We start from the raw sequence: 23,485 nt of genomic DNA on the forward strand, positions 1-23,485 counted from the left end.
TTAATTAGCCAGGGCAGAATTGTTTTTGGCTTTTTATGATTCTGTTTATTAAGGATCCTGGGCACATTGACATGGCTGTGATCCTTGTGTCTCAACCTGGCTGCTGAGGCAAAGTCTGTAGTGCTGCCGGTGTCTGTGGATAGGGCTGGATCCCGGTGCCAGTGTCAAGTGGGGATTTTTTCCTAATATGGACAGTAGTCCACAAGCAACTGGACGAAGTCCATCCAGCTAACATCACCAACAGCCAGTAGAAAGTTTGGCTGTGCTCTACTTGGACCAGCCCTGAGCGAGAGACCAGAAGGTAAAAGGGTTTTTCACACCCTCACTTGACATCTCATGGCCAGTGTTGATGTACTGAAGGCACAGCCCCAGGGATGCTGACAGGAGGTGTTGCCTGCTCACCACTTCCCTCTGCAAATAGCTGTACAGTCGTGGCTTTTGCAAAGTGAAGCTGTTTTGTTTTGCTTTGTTTTCCTCCAGAGAAAGCTCAGAGAAGGAACAGAGCGGGCACTGGCATGCCTGTCTAAACCCTTTCCTTTTCTAATTTTTTGGAACATACTCCTCTGTTTACCTTCTGGCCCAATACTGATGCAGTGCAAGTGTTTCCACTCACAAAACTTCCACTTGTCCTAATTTTAAAAATGTGACAGTTCTGTATATTAATTCTTATCTGATTTCTCAGTGGATTGCACAGCCAGTGCTTTAAATGGGCACTGGCAGCCCTTTCCTGGTCAGCAAGAAACATATTTTCTAAGGAAAATATGTGAAGCAAAGGGGGAGGTTTTGTTGGTTTGTGTTGGTTTTGGTTTTTTTTAACATCTTGATGTTCTGTATTAGGCGTAGACTGTTTTTAAACATGAGCATGTGTTACTTTTCTTTGATGTTTTTCACGAAGATTCTGTCTTCCACTTTTAACAAAAGGCTCATGTTCCTTTTAGGTTGTTTTATTCTGCTAATGATACTGCTTACTCAGATAAATAGGTATGTGTGTGTGTACATTTAAAATGTAACATTCCCCTTCAACACACCATAGATACATAACAGAACTGATCTTCTGTAGTCATCTCCCGTGCCAGAATTTTCATGTTTTGAAATTAAAATGGATTCTCCTTATCTTCTCACAGCCCCTTTGATCCATTGCCTGTGGGTGCATAGGGGCACTAACGACAGAGGACGGGGAAGCTCCAGCTTTGCGTGGCATCATTAGCAGCATCCCTGTGAGGAGCTGGCCGTGCTCCCGGTGTGCCAGGAGAGCAGCCTGCTTCCCTGCACCTCCCCTGTGCTTGATGCCAGCTGGGATTCTCCCCCTGGAAGGGTCCTGTGTGTTCTTGCTGGGTGTTTCTTGCTCTTCCCTTCTCCTGACCCTGTCAGTGTCTCGGCAATGGGAATTCCCTGCAGTGATACCTGCTTTCCAGATCTTGCCTTCCTCCAGGTAGCACATAACTCCAAGGGTTAAACTTGGAGATTAGACCTGGGTTCTCCTGTGCATCAGCCTTTACCTGTGCTGAGATTTTGTCTGTTTGGGTTTTTTTTTTCCTTTAATTAATAATTCACTCCAAAGTTTGTGATTTGTATCTGGTCACAACTAAATAGCTTGAACCTCTCTGCCTGGGCTTTGCGTGCAAGTACTGTCAAAACTGTTCTCAGTGATGAGTCAGTTCCTTTTTTTTCCCTCTTTTTTCTTTTATTTTAATGACGAGTATGCAGTTAGTGTACCCATTAGAGCGTGCTGAGGGATGGCATGGAAATGAGGATACACATGTGTATGTATCAGATGCTGAAGAGCACCATTCGTGTTATAAATATAGCTCGGCTGTGTTCCTTCTTACATTTCAATTTTATAATCCGTTCCAGAAGATTTGGACAAAAATACTGTAGTGTAAGAGAGCATTAGTTTCTGGGTTCTTCAAATAATAATTCTTAGTAGAGAAACTAGTAAATAAAGCTCTGAAGATGGGCAAGATGACATCTTCCCTAGTTCTAGGAATTGGACCTGAGGTATAGATTTATGCAAGGTAAAATAAAGGACAAGTGGAAGCAGGAGCAAAACTGTATGTTTTATTTTTTTAGTTTATTGCTAAAATGTATGAATAGTCCTTTTTTGTTTGTTTTATTGGTGTGATTATATATGATCTATCTTTACATGTATACTTTTTAGACCTGGTGGGCCCACTGTGATTAAATGTTTGCTTTGAATACGTGTCCAGGGTGTTAACATTTCACAGTGGAAAGTTGTTAAATTCACTTTTATACAAGGGGGAGGGGGGGGAAGAAAAAGGGGGAAAAAAAAAAAGAGATTGTTAAATGTATGGAAACCCTTATTGGCTGAATTATATAACTGAATTCATTCAACATGCTCGGTGTATCTTGTTCTCCTTTCAGTATTGCCACTCTGTTCATCACCCCTTTTAGTGCTTTAGGCATATGGTGTGCAGTACATCCAGGGAAGTGTCAACAATATGGCATATGTTATACATACTGATCTTGATACACCGTAGAAAATAATGGGCCTAACTTTAAAAGGCACGGTGCTAAGAATAGAGCGTGCTGCAACATGCAGACAGTGAATCCGCCATGAATGTCATGTTTGAAGACAAAAAGAGCTGTATTTTTCATTACTTTTGTGGCTTGGTTTGTATCTTGGCGTTGCTGCAGATGAGAAAATGACGGTGAGATGAGTGCAGGCGGGATCTTCACCCGCCTGATGCTGGAATTCCAGGCTCTGTGGAGACCTGGGGGTCGGCTTGCACAGGGGTCAGGGTGGGCAGGAGGGAGCAGGGAAGGCAGGGGGCTGTGGGATGTGCCCACCGGTGCTCCAGGGCTGCCCCTGTGAGCCAGGATGGGCCCAGCAGGGGTTGAGCTACCGACATCCATCCGCGGGAAGAGGGACGGGGATGGGGGACGTCCGGATGCGCTTCCAGGAGTCATTAGATGGTCGCATTAGCTCACCACTTAGCTCTGTCTCCACGCTGTAAATGAGCCTGCACAAGCAGATTGCAACGCTTACATTAAAACCACACTGGTGGAAATGAGTCTTTCCAAAGGCTCTTCCAAGGATCTGCCCATTAGGATCTGACTGCGAGATCAGGGCTCTCATCTGGATTCACAGCAGTAAAATGAAGATGAAACACTCTGTTTCTCATTTCTGGATCCTGGACTTACTCAGCTCCCCATTTCACAGGGAATCTTTCGTCCCAGGAATGCTCATTTCTAAATTAGAAAAAAATTTAAACAGGGTCCTTTAGAACACTCATCCTGAAAATTGTTCCAGGGAGTTTCATCTTCAAAATAAATGATTCATACCATTGTATAGGTGCATGTATATCTGTATGTCTGCATTGCTGTTTATTGTGCTGAACTGGCCTGGCTCAGGAGCTGTAGCATCTGAAGTGCAGAGAAGCAGTGACTGGAGAAAGGAATATCTTCTTTCCAACAAAGACCAAATATTTGTCTGTTATCTCTCTGGCCGTTGTAGTGGTTCTCAATATCCGCAGAACTGAGCAGATCACCACGCGGATAAAACAGCACAACAAAATATTTATTTTTAAGCTTTGTTGAATGCTGAATGTTTGGTGCAAGTTTATGAGGGTTAAACATTAATAGCAGATGTTGTTAATGAATAGAAGGCTTGAGCCAGCTTCTGAGACCTTTGAGTTAGTACATGAATTTTCTGGTTGATGACAATACTTGCAACACGCCTAATTATGAAGTAGTGTTCTAATCAAGCCTTGAATAACTGAAGAATTTCCCCTCCTCTTTTGCGGTTATTTCAGTGGCACACACAGAGATCGCTTCAGTGCCTGTGCTTATTCTTAGTGATTTTTCTTTTCTTAGAACATTCATTGAGGTTTTTCCCCAAGAAGCATTCCCGCTGAACGTCGGCGCAGGAGCGCGCGCAGGCACCGAGGGTGACACGTGCGTGGCGTGTCCCCTCCACCCCGGCCCCACCAGCAGCTGAACTGGTGCCAGCCTCTGAAGTTGTTGTCCCAGTTTGTCACACTTCCAGGTGAAGTACCTGAAAGTGATTATAGGTAATAAATATCTCTTTTTTTTTAACTTATTGCAGAGGCAGTTTTTCCCCTGTTAATGAGGGTAATTTGACTTGGTTGAAGGATTGCAGTTCTTAAGAATTAATGCTGCAATCCAATTCAAAGATTTAAAGAGATCTAAGATTTTTCACAGGTCGTGTGCTAGTGAATGTGCTCCTATCACATAGCAGCTAATGGACTTGAACAACAGTCTGTCATTTACTGTTACCTCAGTGTATAGCAGCTTTGCCCTTGATAGCGAGTATACTTTCCCAGCAGTGCAGGTTATTTAGTAGTGCCGTGTATTTGTAACACTTTTAAGAGACAGTATCCGATTTCTAACAGCCCTAATTACTGGATAAAGCGAGGTTACCTTTCTGACTTTCTTAATTATGTGTTTGGATCCTAATCTGTGTGAGCCTAAAGTGGTTTAGACTCTAATAGCTGACTCCTCATTTTTTTTGGATTTATCTCTGTGCATACACATCTATAAAATAATTTCTGTGTTGCATTTTCCCTGTATCAATGCTCAAAGGTTAATTCTGTAAATACCAAAGTGTTAGGCACTAGTCGCCATAAGGTCCCCTTGTTTTTAGGGATGCATTATTACCTTTTAACGGTGTTTTGTAATGACTTATTTGTAAATGCTGTTGGAAATGCTCTAATTTCTTGATCCTATTATGTTCCTGGATATGAAAAATCCTATTGTAAGGTAATTAGAATGATTCTCTTCTGTTTAAATGTGTGTTCTCTAGACAGTGTCACTCTATACTCTGCACACAAGAACCTTTGTTCCTTAATTAGAAAAAGGACTAGAGCTCATTAATTGTGGGTACAAAGTGATGTCTGCTCAAATGGAGAAGCAATAATACAGTTTAAATAATGATTGATCCTACATTTTAAGTCCAACACTATTTCGTACTGATAGTGATAAATAAGCAACATATAATGCAGGTTGCGAAGCAATGTGTGAAGATTTTTATTGAAAAATCTCTTTTTGCAAGGATAAACCTGTGTCGGGCACAATAAATAAAGGATGGATGGTACATACACGGCGTCTGCCGTTTAGGAAAGTCAGCATTTGTCAACAGAGCACTGTAGCAGTAGCTGAGATACTGGAGTTCACTCCACCCCGTACTTTAGAAAATGAAATAATTGTGAGAGCTGTGCAGTCAAAAGCAGTTTGGATCTTGGCCTTACAGAGCTATTATTGTGATGAAAAGAATATTTTAATTACTGCTCACAAATAGGATGAGTTAGAAATGTTTGAGTATTTTGCAGGGTGTTTTCTTTTGGACACAACTGTACTTTGTTCCCTGAATTTCACCATCTCCCTGCTGTCCCCTTGGGAGGAGAAAGAATGAACTTGTGGAGTTGAACCCACGATCCTTCACCAAAAGGCTTTTGGTTATGGCTACAGGAACAGGATGGGCTGAGATGTGCACTGCAGGGTGAGCTCCTAGCAATGGCCCTTCCCAAAAATCAGGAGTGTGTTGTGCTGAGCTTGGCTGTCCTGCTGCCACGGTGGGATGCCAGGATGGTGCCTGTGTTTGGAGTCTGGGTCTTGTCAGCTGAGGCTGGGCTGGGCAGAGCAAACGATGCCCCTGTGCCTCCCCAGCCTGCAGCTCCATCTCCTCCACAAACCCAGCAGTGCCCCTTCCTCCCCTTGCCCCACCTCGTGTCAAAGACTTAAGAAAGAGAAAGCCTGTCTAATTTTTCTAACCCTAATGAAAACATGCATTAACAAGGCAAACCTTTCCCATATGAAGAACAGGAAGGTTGGAAGATGAGGCTTGATTTCCTGCTGTATTTCACAAATCAAAATGGTTAATGCTAAGCCAGGGTGTATATTTCACTCAAAGCATTGAAAGAACCCCAGGAAACGTGGGGTTTCTTGGTATCCTTCTCTGCTGTATTCCTCTTGGTGAGAAAGAAAAATAGTTTTTAAAAGATAAAAAACCTGTTCTTCAATTGACTATGCAAAAATCTTATTGCAGTATTTATTCCAAACCTGCACACATAATGTTCAGTGAAGGAGAAAACAGCAAAAAACAGTTGTTGATGGACTTAGGCGAGAACTGGATTAAATAAGCATTAGTCTACTGAAGCTGATTACAGGAATATGAAAATGCAGTATCTTAATGGTACATATTTTCATGTGGCAGCTCAGTTGCCTTTCATTTTGCAGCTAATATGTCTATTCTTATGAGTCATTTACTTCTTTAATTACCTTTTGCAGGCAAGGCACCATGGTATATTAATGTGAATGATTTTTACTGCCAGTTTATCATACAATGCCCCAGAAGTTGAAAGGCGTAATTGACTTGGAAGAGCAGCTCATGAAGGAAACAATATTTAGTTGACAGTTTTCCTTGTACTCTCTGTTGACGTTTATGAGTTTACACTATGCTAAAGGAGTAATAAACACAATTTTCTTTCAATAACAGGAAAGAGTCGCTTTTAAAATACATTTGTGGAAAACAGATTTGTTCATTTCTTGAATAATATAAAATAATGCGTTTTCAGTGATGAGATGTATATAAGACTGTCAATTGAATTAAACCTCAGAAGGTGCCTTTATAACCTGCCTTAGAGCGTTAAAAGATATTAGGGTGCATATGAATCAAATCAGTTAGATGAATATTTAAATTATACACAGATTTGGATAAATCATATTCAGATCTGCATGTTAGATTATTTGCTGGCCTTCTCTTGCCATGAAGGGTGAAAGTTTGAAGTAGGAATATGAGGGACAGAGGCTCTGTTTCTGTAGATGGAAGAACTCTCATCAGAAACCTCCTGATAAACCCCGATTAGAGGATTATTGCAGAAACTTTCTATAACTTTCCTAGAGCCAGAGGCTTGAGGAAGGTTTAAAATCAGCTTTGCAATCCGTCAAAGTCCATTTTCTCCTGGAATGCTACTTTTATTGAAATGACCTTGTCAAATCGCAAATTCTTTTTCCCAGGCATCCCCAGGACCGTGTGCAGGTATGATTAATCATCCCATCCCGCTTTAATTAATTTAAAGGCGCCCATGGCCGGGGCGGGAGGAGACGCCGGCTGGCGAGGGCAGCGCTTCCCCGCTCGGCTCGCAGGGAGTTAAACTTTTCACAGTTTTCCCGATTGTTTGCAGTTCAGCCCTCTGCAACATAATGAAAGTTTTCGAGCCATCTGTTGTTAAGCTGGCGGTGAGCAAGGCCAGTATATCCAAACAAAGTGCTGGCCTGCTGTAAACTGAACCTGTCAGTTTAGCATAGCTGTGCTGACCTCCCCGGGCGCGGGGCAGCGGGTACCAGGCACTGGCTGCCTGCTCAGCTTCCAGGGGAACTTCTTGGGGGGACCGTGTTTACTTTTTCCACTTAGCGTTCCTCCCACAGGCTTGGACTAGTTTATACTAAATCTTTAAATTGACTCTGTTCTATTTTTTTTTTTCCCCCCCCTATTCTGAGCTTTCTCCTTTTTTCTTAATGTTTCGAGCCGTGCGGAAAAATAAAAATCTATCAAAAGCCCACAGTGGCTGGAATTTGAGCTTTTAAGGAGGAGGTGATGGGCGAGGGGGGGGACGACACAGGACAACAACTTCTGTGATTCTATAACTCAGTGTGTGCATGTGTGCCGGCGAGATTCTCTCTCAAAAGAAAAAGAGGCATGTTCCCAAGTATCCCAGCTTTCTTTCCAGCTCCTATTGTTCCCTTTGTTCTGTATTATTTAAGATCAGTTACTCATTTGCTTCAGAGGATTGGGAATAGCAGGCAAGGTAGAGCAGAGCAGCCAGCATCTATTGTCTTCCTGGGAGCCACAGTTTGAATCCAGAGTGGTTGGAGCAGCCTCCCTCCTGCTTCTGTTTGCTTCTGTTCAAGGGGTTGGTAGCTCCAGCAAAAAGTACTCAAAAGAATTTGAAACTTTTTGGAGTGTAATTGCCAAGATCAGACTAGAAATGCCCTTTATTTGTAGGACTGTGTGGCAGGGAATTGCTTTCCTTTCTCGTTCGTATGAAATATGTGTTAGTTTGGCCTCATCTCCTCTGCCTCAGTGTGTTTGTGCTTTTTCCAGTCTTATATCTCAGACTGCCTTCCCTTTTTCCTTCCTCCATAAATGTTATTTTAATTATTCCTTTTTGTCTGGGATGCAACACATGTCATTTCTCAGCTGGTATTCACTCAATACAAGTGATTTTAACTGTTTTTTTTTAGGATTGGCAACAAAACTTGAAGTTCCTGTGCCAGGAAAGTGACTATTTGGTATTACCTGTTTTCAGTGTTTGTTTTTTGGACTAGACCTACAGTAAATATCTTTATGCTACCGCTGCTGCCAAATTCAGTCTTTGCTTTCTACACTTGTGCTGTACCTGCTCACTGGTCTTTGGCTGGTTTCAAGTGTGTTTTACTTACCTCATGATTCTTGGAAAGCAAGCCTGATCGTCAGTGACCCCAAATGCTGCAGTTCTCAGTCAGGAGGAGTTTTGCCTGAGGAGGAGCTGCTGAATTTGTGCCGTGTGTGAAACCAAACTGTGCCTTTGCAAAAGTGCGTTGTAGCTTAACAGTGTGGTGCAAATGCGCTGGAAGCTCTGGAAAAGCAGTAAAAGCTCTAGAAAAGCAGTGAAAGTACTTGGCCTTTCCAGAAAACCCTTCCAAGGACTTGTGCCAGTGCCCACCAGAGGGTAGGAGTGCCCAGGGGATGAGGGGGAAGGAATATGACAGTGGTGAGAAACACTCAATTTTAAATTAAAATGACTGCACTTATGAGGAAACCCCATCCAGCTCTAATCTGTTTGTAAGGTGACTGACACATAAAGTGCTTTTTGTTTTAAGGTAGAGGGAAATGCATTCAGGATAGAGTTTCTGGTATAAATGTCAGGTGCAACGCAGTGCATGCTCACTCAAAAAGTCAAGCAGATAACCTTGGCATTTAGGGACATTGCCTTGTATAAAACGAAATTGTATTTTGTTTTTAAAAAGGAGAACTACATTAAGAGGTCACCTATTAGCTGTGTTTTTGCTAGCTGTCTGAAACTCAGCTCTACTGTCTATTAAACTCAAACCACTATGTAAACATTCCTGTGTTGTTCCTGGTCTCTACAATGGCCAAGGGGATCAGGTTTCACCTGCCTGCACATCTTCAAGCAATTAAAGCAATTAGCTTGAAGCCATTTCACATTCAAGGTCTACTGTGACATTCAAGTCCAGAAGAAGTCTAGGGGAAAAGGAAAAAGAAGAGTATAAAAGGCTGCTGTGCAGCACATGCACACAAATAACCTATGAGGGGGTTTTGGACTTTGCAATAACTTCCAAATGCGGTCAGGAGGCTTCACAGCAGGCAGGCAAAGTTGCTGCTGAGAAAGGGAAAAGATAAAGAAAAAAAACACCTAATGATCCTTTAAATTATACCCAAGTTTTGCACTGGGAAGGGAGGGGGAGGAGAGAGAAATAGCAACATGATTTGGAACGATATTTGTGTGAAATAATAGAGTGTTGGCCTTATTTACTGATATTTCTCCTGGCATGGACATCATATTTTTCTTCTCGTTTAGGTGGGGATTTATATTTGGTGTTTACATTGTAAAACTACACTCACTCTGGCTAATGTATCCCTTACAATGACATTCAGCTCAGAGTTTAGTGATTCCAGCAGTAAGTCTTGAAAGCTGCTATTTTTTAAAAGGTTGGAGCAGATTAGTGGTGACCTTAAAAGATTAAACTAGTACAGTTTAAAGATAAATAATCAGCCTTTAGCACATTAGATAGCTACATAAGCATGACAGAAGGTGACTTTCTTACAACAGTTTCAGAATCCAGGCAGCATTTTTACATTTGAAACTTGACTAAGGCAGGGAACAGTGGTTTGCAGAAAGCAAGACATAAACTGATTGCACTACTTGAAATTGGTTAATACAGTTTTAAATCCACAGTTTTCCTGTTGGTTTTATTATTGAGAAGAGGCTAATTTTAAAAGCTATGCCTGCTGCAAAAGAAGATCTTGCTTTGCCATCCCGGAGGGTGTTCTTAATCAGAAATAACCGCAGGCTAAATTATAATGTGGAATCCTGCTGCCCTTTAACCTAACACTGCTGCTCGTTCAGTGTTTGTTAACAAATAGCTCTAAGTACAAAATTGTTTGAGAATTACTTTTTCATTATATTTGCTGACTTCAATTAGAATAAGAAGCGTATTTGGGGAAGAAAAATTAAAAATGTATGGGTTTCTAGAGAAAGTTTCAGCAATTGTTTCCCGGCAAGTGTCGCCTTCGGAACATAACTGTGGACTCCGTGGCACACGTAATTCAATTTAAATAAAATTACCTTCTGAATGAATATTTCTGCACTGGTGGCAGAGGCAGAGCTCAGGAGCATCCCAAGACTCAGCCCTTTTAAAGATGAACAAGCTAAAATGGTGGCAGGGGCTCAGGCCAGGGCCCCTTTTGCACCTTGCAGGGGGATGTAATTCCTAATGAAGAGGCACCAATTCCTCATCTCTGTAGTGCTGGGGAGGGCTGGGCTGTAGATGCGAGTGGCACAGTGTCCTATTTTTATTTCACTTTGAATAACACGTAATTGAAACGTACAGTTGGCAAATTAATTGGTGAGTTGAAGGTAAGAACTGCTGAGTTAGTAGAGACAGCACCAGCCCTGTTCTTTTTTTCCCCTTAAGTTTACATGCTGGAGCGGAAACGCCGCGGTGCTCAGAAAGGAGGTGATGCCTCTGTAAAGCAGATCTTTCCAATTTTATTTTTTTTCTAGCTTAGTCTTCTGTTTCTATGATCTGCCTTTTGAACTGTTTTTGTGGCTGATCAGTTCCACCTAATATGTCTCTTGATTTCTGCTATTGTAATACTCAGACGACATGCTGTTCTCTTCATTTTTATAAGCTTTAGATGCTCCTGCCTGTCATACTCTGGCGGTTTATCTTCAGCGTCTGGATTTGCTTTCAGACTTGCATGTCTATCAAGCTGCTGTTGCTTTGAATGTGAGATCAAAAGAAGATGAATTCCAGTAAAAAATTTCCTTGTATGAAGAAAAGATTGGGGGCCTATGTAAACATCCCACTGACAGCTCCCAATGAGTTATTTTAGCAGAGCATTAGCACCCAGAATGACAGACAGTCCAAGACTACATGCTAAATAACAAATCAGTCCCTTCAGTGGCAGCAGCACGTTGCCACAACAGCAATACATTTTCTAAAGGAATCCTGTTCCTCTTTTTTATTGAATATGGCTGTTCGACTGCTCATCTCTTCACGAGCTGCCTTTGAGTGCCAGCCCCAGTTTACTTTTTCTTGACAATATCTGTGTCATGTCACCAATATGACAGCAGACAGGGCTTTGATAATTGGGTGGGGAGACAGTTAGTTAGTCATCTCCAGTTAAATAGGTAGTTTGTTTTAGGGAGGGGAAGGAGACAGCGAAGGAGGGGTGGCATCTGCCGGAATGCTGAAGTTACACTTTCGGAGATGCTGAATGCAAGTCCCTGCACCCAAGACAAGCTGTGTTTTTTGGGCGGTTGTTTATATTTCAGTTCACACAGAGAAAACAGCTCTGCAGCCCGGCCAGCCTCCCGAGCTGGTTTCCAGAGCAAGTCACAGCACTGGCGAGGGTAGGAACGTCAAGTTTGGCTGGACTTCCGTGCAAATCCGAGTTTGCCTAGATACAGAAGCGAGGTGTGCTTCTGCCTGCTGTTTGGTCTGTTTGGGGACATAATTAGTTCTGCCTGTTTCTGCTCACAGATAGGGGGGTTTAATAGTGTGGAGTCACTGGATTTTTTGTGCCGGGTGGAGTGCTAAGCCCAACTTTGAGATTACCTGTGAGCTCCAGCTGATCTCACCACTTTGCAAGGGAAGAATTAGGGAAGGAATGCTTTGCGGTTTCTTTGTCATTTAGTAAAAGCAGAGGTTGCTACTGTGGAGGCAGAGCCCGGTGGCTGCCGCGAAGGGCAGTGCTCCAGCGTCTCCCTCCAGCCTGTGCTCCGGCTGCACGGCACTTCCTGTTTATTCAAACATCTTTTTACCATTCTTCAGCCCCCGCTTCACAGAAACAGCCAGAAACATCTCCAGCGCGAAGACGGAAATCTAAAGGCAGACAGTAAGAGCTCACTCTGTTAAACTCTTCATTTTCTCTGCGAGCGCTCAGAGGAAAGGAGCGTGCAGGCAGGGCTGAACTTTTAACGCGCTGTCTTGCGCAGGCAGCTTGGAGCACAGGAGAGGGGAATTGCTTTGGTTTGATACAAAAGCAGCCAGTTCAGGTTGTTTATGGCAGTGTTGACAAGGGTGGGGTTTTTGGCATGGCGTTGGAGAGCTGTGGCAAGGGCCAAGTCCCCTTTTGGGGTGCCTGTCACCTTGTGGTGCTGCCCCTCTGGCACGGGAGCAGCCATGTGCCACCATCCCCGCTGCTCACCGGGTGCTGCAGCTTCTCTTTGCAGAACTGCCAAAAATACCTAAACAGCAAACCCCTCCAAGAAAAGGAAAGATTGCTGCTGCTCTGGGCAGCACAAGTGGCACAGACCCACCGAATGGCTTTTTTGTTTTCCACAAATTGTTTGCATGGTGGCTCTGGCACCGCATGCGAACCAGCCTCGCTAATATTTGTACCAATTTCATGCTAATAAAAATCAGGCTGCTGAGACAAGCATGGCTATTATCTCATTCATATGACTATTGTTTAGACCTGTGGTACTACAAAAGGAAAGGGAAAGCGTGCTCACGCCGGGTAATGGTTGTTAACTTCTCACGTGAGGGATTTTCTCTGCAGTTTTTCAGTATTAATGATTGTTGTTTGAATGGTCTTCAGGGGTTTTTGGAAGATAGAGTAGATCCTCTAGGTAATCCATGTCACAACACGGATGCTGGATTTTTTCCCCTCTGTTCAAGTGACTTAAAAAAACTGCTTGATATTTCTCGGTGGTTTCTTCCCCCCGCAAAAGTCCACTGAAATAGCAGGTAACTTTTTTTTTTTTGGCAAGCATTCGTGGTGCTCGTATAGTGTGAAACATAAGAGAAAATGGAAAATATGCTGCCTGCCCTATGGAGAAAACCCATCCTCCTTGAGGCTTTTCCTGCCTCTCCAAGATCCAAATACACTTTAAAATTTTAAACTGTAAACCCCCATCTTCCTAGAAAAGAGAGCGAGAGAGAGAGAAATCAAGCTGTGTGTTCAGCCAAACCGCAAGTACAACAAACATATTTTGAAAATATATTGCTAGTCTGGCTTTTTAATGTTCAGAAGTTGTTCTACTTTGCAGGAAAAAAAATGGTGTTTGCAACTGCCTTAAGGACAATTTGTTTAACAGTAGGAGTAATTTCATGGGGAAAATGGAAAGAGTGACTGAAGTTATTTACTCAGATGTTAGTGTAGGTGTGGGGCAGAAAACTCTCTGTGGGAACAGTGGGCTGCTTTTCTTGGTATCTTAGTCTATTTGATGACCATCAAATTTCCCAGCTCACTGGTTTTGTTTTTTCTGGATGGCATGTTTGATTATTTATCAGAAGGGAAAGGGAGTAGCTGAAGCAAATAAACATGTGACCAAGCTGTGTTTTGTTTTCCACTCAGAAGGCCATGCCCTTTAACAGATATACAGAAAATAATAAACGTATTGTTTTATGATAAAAGGAAATTATGTGTATCATTTTCTTTAGCAAGGCCATTAACCCCTTGTGTTCTGTGGTCTCCGCCTTCTGGCAGCTTGTTGGGCTTGCAGCTGGGAATTAAAGGCACTTAAACCCCGCTCTTGCCTGGAACGTTTCCATGGATTACTGCTCCAGCCCTTTGGATTTGCTGGATTTATTGCATAGTCATACAGCCCTGGTTGTCTCCCCGGTCCTACTTGGGGTGTGACTGCCTAAATGAGAGACGCTTTGAATTTTCAGAAGGGTGCTGATTTCCAAAGAAAACCTTGGCGGGTGATGCTGGGATCTTGCAGCCTCCAGTGCTGGTGTCTGTGCAGCGTGAGGGGTTGCAGCTGTGTTTGGTCCGTTACAGACACTGTCAATTTATGGGATTCTATTTTAAATGCCAGGTGTCTAGCATGTAGCATGTAGTATTTCCTTTATAATACCAGCTTTGGACAATGTTCATTATCTTCCCTGAAAAAAAAAAAAAAAAAAGAACAACTAAAAACCAACACCCTATAAACTAAATCACTGTCAGGAAGTAAAATACAGGTTTGCTTCATCTCCGGGAAGCATGTTGCATGCTTTAGCTGCTTTTATGGGATTAAAAGAAACAAGTTAAGACTGTCATGCACATGAAAGGAAACTGAGATGTGGTTTGCTTCACATTGTGCAGGTAGGTATAAATTTAATAGACTGACTTGCTTTCAAAATCTCTCTTTGTCTGCCCGAGTCGCATGTCAGTTCCAGCGCGTTGATGAGCTCCGCGGTCCGTAATAGCGCCTGACTGCCGCTGCCCCGCAGGTGCCAGATCGGCAGGAGGGTCCTCCTCCTCCTCCTCCTCCTCCTCAGGGATGTGGGGTTCCTCTGAGGGGTGGCTTCACATCGAGAAAGGGAAAATTTGCCTGACATCTTGAAGTTGTGTTCAAGTCTGTGCGTCGCTGGTGGGTCTGGGCAGGAGGAGGTGGATGCTTCACCTTCTGGCTCCGAGGGGTCCCTGGAGAGCCCAAGTGGATGGCAGGGGCTGGAGCTGGGGGTTTGGGTTTGAGGGAGGAAAAAAATGGCAGTTGAAATAGCAGGGAGAGGAAGGGCTGGCAAAATAAGGACCTGAAACTTAAATGTGATGTAAAGAAGAAAGAGGAAATGAGCAGCTGGGGCCAGGTGACATGGGCACGGGCTGGGCTGGGGGACATGGCTGGCCCCCCCTGCCCAGAAGCTCCCTGAGGGTTGAGGAGGCTGAGGGTGGGCTGAGGAATGGGCTTTGGGATCAGCAGGATTGAGATACCTGGAAAGACCAAGGGGCAGGAGCAGTTGCAGCCTATTGGACAGGGGAGCTCTCCAGCCCTGGCTGAAGTCCTTGGGCAGAAGCCCATGAAGGACCTGTCCATGGGGGAAAATGTCCTCCCAGACTTCAGGAATTGAAAGTTGGTTTGTACCCTGAAGCGTAAACATTTGTACCTTCATTTCTATTTTTATTTTTCCAAAGGTAGCTGTAAATGCTCTCATGACTATCTCGGCAAGTGTCTAATCCTTTCTTTGCATCCTCCCCATGCTCTTTTCCCTGGTGATATCTTGTGACAGTAAGTTCCAGAGAGTAATTATGAGTTGTATATTAAGAAAGGGAAAAAAATCCTTTTATCTGCTGTTTTGTTTTGGGGTTTTTTTTGGTGGCTGTTGCTTCCTGACTTCATTCAATGTCCTCTTTCTCTTGCATTATGAGAAATGGCAAAAGCACCAGATGTACCCTCTCAGGCCAAGTCACAACTTGTATACTTGTTATCATCTCCCCTCTTACTCATCTCTCGCTAAACTAAACACTCCCACCCTTATCAATCTTGCCTCGTATCTGCTGAGCCCTCTAATCATTTTTGTCGCCTCCATCTCAACCTTGCCTATTTTTGCTTTACCAGAATCTGTTAAAATTAAGCTTTTTACAAGCAGTTCTAAATTAGGTTGTGCCATAGAAGTGCAGAGATGTGATTTGCAGCTTTAGTTTTCCATGTTTTGGGCTGTCCCAATGTTTTGCTTCCTTCATTCACCCAGCAGCAGCGAGTGTCTGATGGAGCGTGGTGAGATGTCCACAGTCAGGGGCTGTATTTCATGGGCCTCTGAGTACAAGTTTGTCATGCAGTGTTTTGGAAAACAAGCTTAAAATATGTTCCCTGTTTTGTTGACCACACAGGGAAGCGCGCAAGCAGCTGTATGCAATATACTATTTATGTTGTAGCAACAAAAAGGCCCTCTTCCTTCTACCCCCCCCACCTTATCCCTCTTCTCTTCTCTCTTAAAAAATATGAGAACTTCCCGTGCTTTTGACATCCAAGAAAAACGCAGCTCAGCAGTGAATGCTCCTCCAAATATTCAAAGGTCTGGTTCACTTTTGCATAAACACAGTAGTTCAGAATCTGATCTCGAGCCTACAGAAATGAGCTGGAAATCCCATAAGATTTTTTTTTTTTTTCATCACTCAGGAACAGTTCAGTTCTGGTTCAGTTTGAACAGGGAGCCAAGATTTGTATCCTTTCTCATTTTACCAGGATGTGTTGGCCCATCCCTCCTTTCTTGCTGGTACAGACCGCTACATGCTGTGAGTCTTGGCATGCCAAAATAAAGAGAACCATTTTTAATGTTTGGGAACTTTTTGCCAGATACTTTTTAAGTGGCTTTGATGAGTCCTGACTGTGACTCTTTAAAAGAAGGGACAGAAGGTGTTTTTGCGGTGTAACCGCCTGAGGATTTCATTTATGCCTCAAAAAAGGGATTTTTGTAGCCATTTTCCCTGTTGTAGCCTCTGCAGGGTTTGCAGGTTCCTGGTGTTGGCTGAGGCTGATCTCTCATCCTACTGTCCCTTGCTGCCTGCCCCCTTCATCCCTGTAGTGTCTCCAAGCATTAAAGAAAATACCTCACCTACCTTTTCCCTGAAATTGTTGGAGTTCATGAATAAATTACAAAACGGAAATTGGGGTTTTTTTGAGGCAAACTCTGTTTTCCCCCTCTGTGGTGCTGGGTCCTCATAGGCAGGGGCCTTGCCAGCCATGGGATGGGCTGTGGGATGGCAGGGCAGGGGCATGGAGTCCACTCGTCCTCCCACTGGCGGGAGTAACCTCAGTGCCCACGAGGACCAACTGCAGCAGAGCTGGGACACAGGCAGCTCCACCCTGTGGGTTTGGAAGAAAAGCTTTCTGTTTCCAGTGCCTTTTTCTGGAGGGAATCTCTTTAACTGGTAGCCAGAATCTATTCCAGAGGAAAGAAACTAAACCTGCTGGAAGAAAAATAGAGACTCATCTTCCTTCCCTATGACTGAACTATTCTAGGAGATGCTTCAGCATGAGGTGCATTGCCAGCTCCATTGCTCCAAGTGTGCCCCTGTCACATCAGGGACAGGATGTGAGCCAGGGTTTGTACATGTGGATCTCAGGTCCCTTCTCTTTTTCCAGCATAGGAATCACCCATTAATCACTTGTCCAGACCAATCTGCTGTGATCTTCATGGCCAGCTGACCCTTTTATTGAGTGAAGGATTGCTGTTGAAGCTCCCCTCCGTGACGAGCTGATTGGTAGCCCTTGGGTGGAACCAGCCTTGCAGATTGGCTGCAGCCAAGTGAGGCACTGGGTACAACCAGCAGCATCTCCCCAGGCTCAGGGCATCCCTGCTGCACCAGTGGAGCTGGGACAGGGTGGGTGGAAAAGGATTATTTAACGAAACAAGGAAGCAGAGGATGAGATGGGGATGGGGATTGTTTGAATCCAAGATGATTGAGAAGGCTGGACAGCAGGAATGCTTCACCAGGTTATGTTGCATCTTAGCTGTGTCTCATAGCAGAGCCCCATGTCCTGCCTGTAGGTATCCTCAAAGTTCCTTTCTGCACTGCCAAGAGCAGTGTTGGGGCTCTTGGCTGTGCATTCTGTGTGTGGCACAGGGTCAGGGTGGTGGCAGTGGGGAAGGGAGCACGTAGCAGCTCATTTCCCAGTTCTGGAGGAAGATGGAAGAGCTGGGCACGAATGTCAGAGGGAATAAGTGCTGCAAGAACATCTGCTTCTCTTTTTTGCATCTTCTACATTTTATTCCTCCTCTTCATTTTGGTTCCTTTCCTATTCTCTAGTTGGTTCATCTCACCTCCCCCTGTTCTGTTCCTCCCAGAGGAACAGCACTACCCACTGCTGTCGCTTTGCACTATTTTTTATTTTTTTTCCCTTTGCATACTGCTCCTCTCCTCACTGGTTTCCACACGTTGTGCGGCTCCTGAGCCTGCCGGAGGAGAACTGCAGCAGGGCTCCCCTCCAATGTGTCTGCCTCCTACCACCGCTCCTCTACATCTGCTGCTCCAGGAGAAGAGAGTGTCGCAGGAGAGGAGGTAGAGGAGGCAGGAGTGGGAGAGACATGAAGCATCTCTGAAGCTCGGGTGCATCCGGGCTTCCGAGCTCGAGAGCTGCATCTTGCCACTCTGCTGGGAGCAGCTGTGGAGTGGAGCGGGGTGTGAGGACAGATGGGAGCTGAGAAAGAAGAGAGATTGCTGGCTGAGTCTAAATTCCCCCTCGTCCCACCCAGGAGAAACAAAGGTACTTGCCTTGTGAGGCTGAAGGGAAGCAAGAAGCCCTTTTGGGAGGTGGGCCATGCTCCGCTGGGAGAGGCGCCTGGAGCTGCTGACGGGGAGATTCCTCAGGGCCTGAAGGCAGCATGAAATTTGGGGAGAAAGATGATGGGAAAGCTGCATGCCTGCTGCTGCAAAGCTGTGCTTTGCCCAAACCTCAGTGGGGAAGTTGAGGAGCAGCGGTAGCTTGCAAGGGTATGGCTATCAACAGTCAACACACAAGCTCTGGGACCAGTGTAGTGTGATGTTTGCTCCAAGGGCAGATTTTGCCCTTAAAGTTTCTCCCTTCTCTTCTCTCTCTGCTTGCTTGTTTTGTTCTATTTTGCTGTTTATGACCATAACTGAAATTGTGGACAGAATATGATGTTGGCTGGCAACTAACTTTCCAGATTTATTGCTTGGACACGTCCATGGCCACAAGACCACCTCTGATTTCAGGGAACTCTTCCTTCTTCCTTTCTCAAGTTGCTCTCCTGATAAGCAGCTCTGTCCACCTAGAAAGGCCCAGAATCCTTAGGAATCTGTAAAAACACATGGGATTTTGTTTTGTGCTCTCCTTGCAACTTCTGGGTGCATGTTTATCCAGATATTTCGGAGGCAGTCCGTTCATTGCTGACCAACTGCCCTGGGAATTGGCAATTGAACAGGACACCCCTTGCTTTTGCATCCTCATGGCTGCTGCTCATCTCCCCACCGTCCAGTGTACATTCCTTTCCATACATCCTAAAGTTCCCTGGATTGATCTTTCCATGCCTGATAAACCTCAGGTTCGGTAACAAGCTTCCCCTGGTGTTAGAGCCAGGCCTATTATAGCTGTAGGTCATTATATTTCATTAATAACTGATTGATATTAATAACGGTTGGAGCAGATGGGAAGGGAGGAGCTGGAGCACTTTTTCTTCAGTAGGAATAGGATGATGGAAAAAAGTTGGAGAGTTGCTGCCTTGTACTGGCTGCAGTGGTGGAACAAGTTAGCAAGAGGCTCCATGCGACTGGATCCTGTTACTGTTTTCCTTATGTACTGACACTGTAAGCAAGTATATGGCATTTAAGCAGCATTTCTATTTTTAAAGTTCTACCCTCTTTTTCCAGTGTATTTCCCTTCCCCAGCCCCCTTCCCGAATCAGGAGTTTCTGGCCACATGAAGTGAGAGGCAGGGCTGCATTTTTACCCTTCGTCAGAGCTTGCCCAAAGAGGATGGTGAAACTGAAAGGTCAAGGTGCTTGCATGGAAATGTTGAATTACAACAGTAACTGGGGTGATAACAGTGCCCAGTGTTCTGGGCAAACAACAGCTGGGCAAACAAGTCACGTTCTGTCTGTCTTGCAATAAAATTGTCTTGGTCATCTCAAATGTGTACTTTTTTTTCCCCTTCTGGTGCTTAAGTGGTTGGGAAATAATAAATGGTTGCCACTTCCCTAAGCACAGGGAGAGGGCTTTTCAGTGGGGCTTCCCACTTACGCTGTGAATGAAACAGGCTTGATTCATCTCACAGTTAATGTACTGTTAACATTTTTCCTGGGTTAGGTGTCACCCAGTGTTGACTCTCAAATACCATTCCAAGTTTGTGCAATGACTCTCAAGCTCTGTATTTCAGTTGCCTTTTTACTGATCTCTGTTTTACACCAGAAAATCTCCTTATGTCTGGGTGATTTCCTAATGGATAAGAAAACACCTTGGGAGTTCATTTACTGTATCTTGCATTTAGGCATAGGATGACTTGGTTGGTAGGCATCCTTTTCCTGATGTTGTCCTTCCAAATCCATGTTTATAGTGACTAAAACCCATGGAAGATTCATTTTCAGGGGGATGCTTTCCTTTCTCTTTTTTTTTCCCAGTAAGTGGGAGGATTTCCCCTTTGTGTTTTGGTGCAGAGAGGAGGATGGTTACTGCTGCTCTGTGATTGACTGCTGGAGGCCAGGATTGGTGTCTCGGTCCCTGGGTGTCCCAAGAAGCTCTGTCCAGGCTTGCAGGCTCTTTGGGCAGGTAACATGGCCGCTGGTAAATACAGAGCCAGGTATTTGAAGCATCTCTGTGCTTTTGGAGGCTCTTGGCATCTCCACCTTACAGGAAGATGCTGTTGTCTGGACATACAAACATGAGCTGCTTTTTCATGGCCCCTGGCAATTGTTCACTTGCAAGCACGTGGTGGAGATTTAAGATATAACTATGGCAGTGGGGAGGAATGTGTGATAAGAGCTTGGAGATGTCAGAGCACCTGCTTGTGAGGAGAGGGCCACGTTAGCAGAGCTGTTGGCTAGCAGTAAACAGTCGTGGCACCCTTGTTTCAGGACTTGGCAGCAGCAGGAGTTGAACCGAATCCAGCTTTACTCTCTACTGCCTGTTCAGTAAGTTGAGGACAAGGCAGATGATTAAGGAAATGTGGGGAAACTGCTACAGAAGCTTTTGGAAAGATAAGAGACTTTGGTCTCCATGTCTGACAGTCTGGCACTTCTCACTAGCATTGAATTCACATGCAAATCAAAGGCAACATCTACTCCCACAGGAAGCTTTATTAATGTACAGGCCTGCTTGCGAATCTCCGTGCTGATGAAGGTTGTGGGACTGACTTCACTCAAATTAATTTCCCTGTCTATCCTTGCCTGAGCACTGTGCAGCACCGGCAGCCTCAGCAGGGCTCCCACGCCAGGGATGAGCTCCGTGCAGGAGCAGCACTGCCTGGAACCAGGGAAGAAGGGGGCAGAGGTGTGATGCTTCTTGGCTTGGCTCGTACGGCTGTCCACAGGGCCCGAACTGACATCAGCAAAGTAATTCCATGAAGGCAAACCTGAAGGGGCTTGAAGTATTTTGTGAGTGAGAGGAAGGAGGGTCAATGCGTCCCGAGCCAGTCATCTTTATTGTACATGTCCTGTCATGTGTGAGGAGTGTTGATGAGGCTTGGAAGTGGCAAGGACAGGACTGAGGTAGGAGGAAGGAAAGGCTGAGCAGGGAGAAGTAGAAAGGCAGAGGGATGTGGGATTGCTGGGTTCACTGTACCACCAGGGACTTGGTAGCTCCTTGATGCAGATGCTCAGTAAGAAGCATATCTGAGCTATACACAGCCTTCCACATCTTAAACCCCAGCTCATCTGATGCTCAGCTTTCATTGCTGTCAGTTATTTTTGAGTGAAAAAGCAAAATCTTGAGAGGAGAAATGGGAAATGCCATTTCAAGCTGCAATCCCTGGAATGTCAGCATGTTGCCATCTCACTTGCATCTACCTTGTTTTTTCCCTTTGATATTCCTGTCCATCCTGGCTGCTTGTATCCCTGATGCTCCCTCTAGCCCACTTTTGTTCTTTCTAATCCTTTCCTTCCTGCCCTGCTCCACCCTCTGTGTTGGTCCTTCCTTCTTGCCAACTCTGGTCCCACCAGGTTTACACCAGCACGGGTGGCACCTAGACATGGATGGGGTGGTGTAGATGTCACCTTGAATGGAGACCCTCAGAGTGGTGGGTGTGAGGGATGTGGGTGTTGTGCAGCTGGACTGGAGCTCTGGCTTTCCTCCAGCAGAGCTCTGCCAGTGCCAGCCTGTCCCCACAGCCAGAGACTCTCATTGCTGTGGGGGTCAGTCATGGTAAGGGTTTATGGTGGCAGTGGCCACCCCACCAAGCTGCATGGAGCTTCATGGCCAGCTCGAGTAGAGAGCAGGCATTTCTTGCATGGCTACTTGTTCTGGGAATCTTCAAAAATTTCTGGCAGCCAGTTTAATTGTGCAACCTCTCAGCTGCCAGAACGGATAGAATATGATCATATCACATGAAATGCATGCAGGGTCTGCTATAGCAACTGTATTTCAAAGAGACAACACATATGGTGACTGGTTCTTTTTGGAATAATATCTATAAGTTGATGATGTTTTATTCAAAAAGGCTGTAGCTTGAAAGGTTAGGGATGTTCTGATTGTTTAGTGTATGATTAAAGAAAGGCTTCTGTGTTTTTTTTGGCCTATTGAATCTAATTACTGGGAACTAAAATGATCATTTGATTGCACATTTACCTGGAATTATTCTTCTGCAGAGCCAGTCTTAATAATATATAATAATATGTTGCGCTTGTACTGTATAGAGCTTCTTGTCTGAGCAACTCAGAGTGCTTTACAAGTATTCATTAATTAAATAAGCCATACAACACTCCTGTTAAATAAGTGAGTATTTGTTGCCTATCCCCTTAAGTCTTGTAGGTTTTATTTCTGCTGCCTCTGCCCACCCTTGAAGATGCTTTAACAGCTAAATAAGTTAATTCAATAAAAACAAGGTATTTTTTAGCTGTTCTTAGCGCTTTCTTCATAAAGCTTTCTTTTGTTGCATTGAATTCTTTGGTAGGCTGTAGGGTTTCCTGTTTCTTGATGGTGCACCATCGAGGGGGTGGTGCCTGTGTGTGTCTGGAGCCCAGATCCATGCCCAGCAGCTCCTGCACCCATTGCAGGAACATGGACCAGTTCAAAGATGTTATGGGTGCACTAAGCTCCAACCAGCTTGAAATGCAAAATCTAATTTTACCTGCACCGTGCCAAGCTCTGCTGGAAATCACATCCACCCCTAGAGAGTTTTTCTGATCCAGTGGAGAATTGTTATTAAATTGGAAAGGAGGGCTTATTGCCGAAGCATTATAAGGTCTCTCCTGCCCACTTGCCCTGGTCAGCAGTGGTGGTTCTTCAGTCCGCTGAGCTGACCAATGTCTCTCCAAAAGTAAAAAGATGGGTCTAGGCAATTAAAATAACAAGGTTTTACTGGGGTGGGGGAGTTGGGTTGGAGTTTCCTGACCTTGATATCAAACCTTTCCCAGCAGTTCTGTGCTGAGAATAAACACTGCAACTTGAAGGAGCAAGTGAAACCTGAAGCAAATCTGACTTCTTAATTAAATAGGTATTAATTAAATCGCTCAGAGAACATACACAGTAGGAGTGGGGAAGGCTTTTTCCCTCCTTCCATGTAGGCATCTTGCAAAGGGACTATTTTTCTTGTTTTACATTAATGAAGTCTTCAGCCTTCCCACTTTTCCACCTACACACGTACTGAACGTCTCCAAGGAGACCAGGGAGGCCCGGGTCCGGTGCTGGTGAATCCTCCGGGAGCAGCAGGCTGGGGTCTCGCCAGCACAGCCTCAGCTGTGCCACAGCCTGTCTTGCAGGGATCATCCTTGCTGTCCCCTGGCTGGGGAGCCAGGAGGGAGCCAGGGCAGGGACTTGCTCCTCATCTTTTCCTCTTTTATCCCCTCTTGCTTTCTTTTCCCCACCTGATGGAGAAATCGGGCCTTGCAGAGCAGC

At 44.7% G+C, this 23,485-nt stretch overlaps 1 protein-coding gene across 11 annotated transcripts in view; it reads left to right on the plus strand.

The window, feature by feature from the left end:
- FOXP1 (forkhead box P1) overlaps nucleotides 1-23,485 on the plus strand; it is a 376,943-nt gene that overhangs the window by 240,672 nt on the left and 112,786 nt on the right. Inside the window, exon 1 of one of the 11 annotated variants that reach the window (XM_071439354.1) lies at nucleotides 18,008-18,185. The exons of the other annotated variants lie outside the window; for them this stretch is intronic. The gene's annotated coding sequence lies outside the window, so the exon portion shown is untranslated. Of the gene's footprint in view, nucleotides 1-18,007; nucleotides 18,186-23,485 lie in introns of those variants that run through there. 11 annotated transcript variants of the gene reach the window in all.

Source organism: Agelaius tricolor, unplaced genomic scaffold, assembly GCF_023055355.1.
Source record: "Agelaius tricolor isolate 1412-34295 unplaced genomic scaffold, bAgeTri1.0.p SCAF_14, whole genome shotgun sequence".
Lineage (NCBI taxonomy): Eukaryota > Metazoa > Chordata > Aves > Passeriformes > Icteridae > Agelaius > Agelaius tricolor.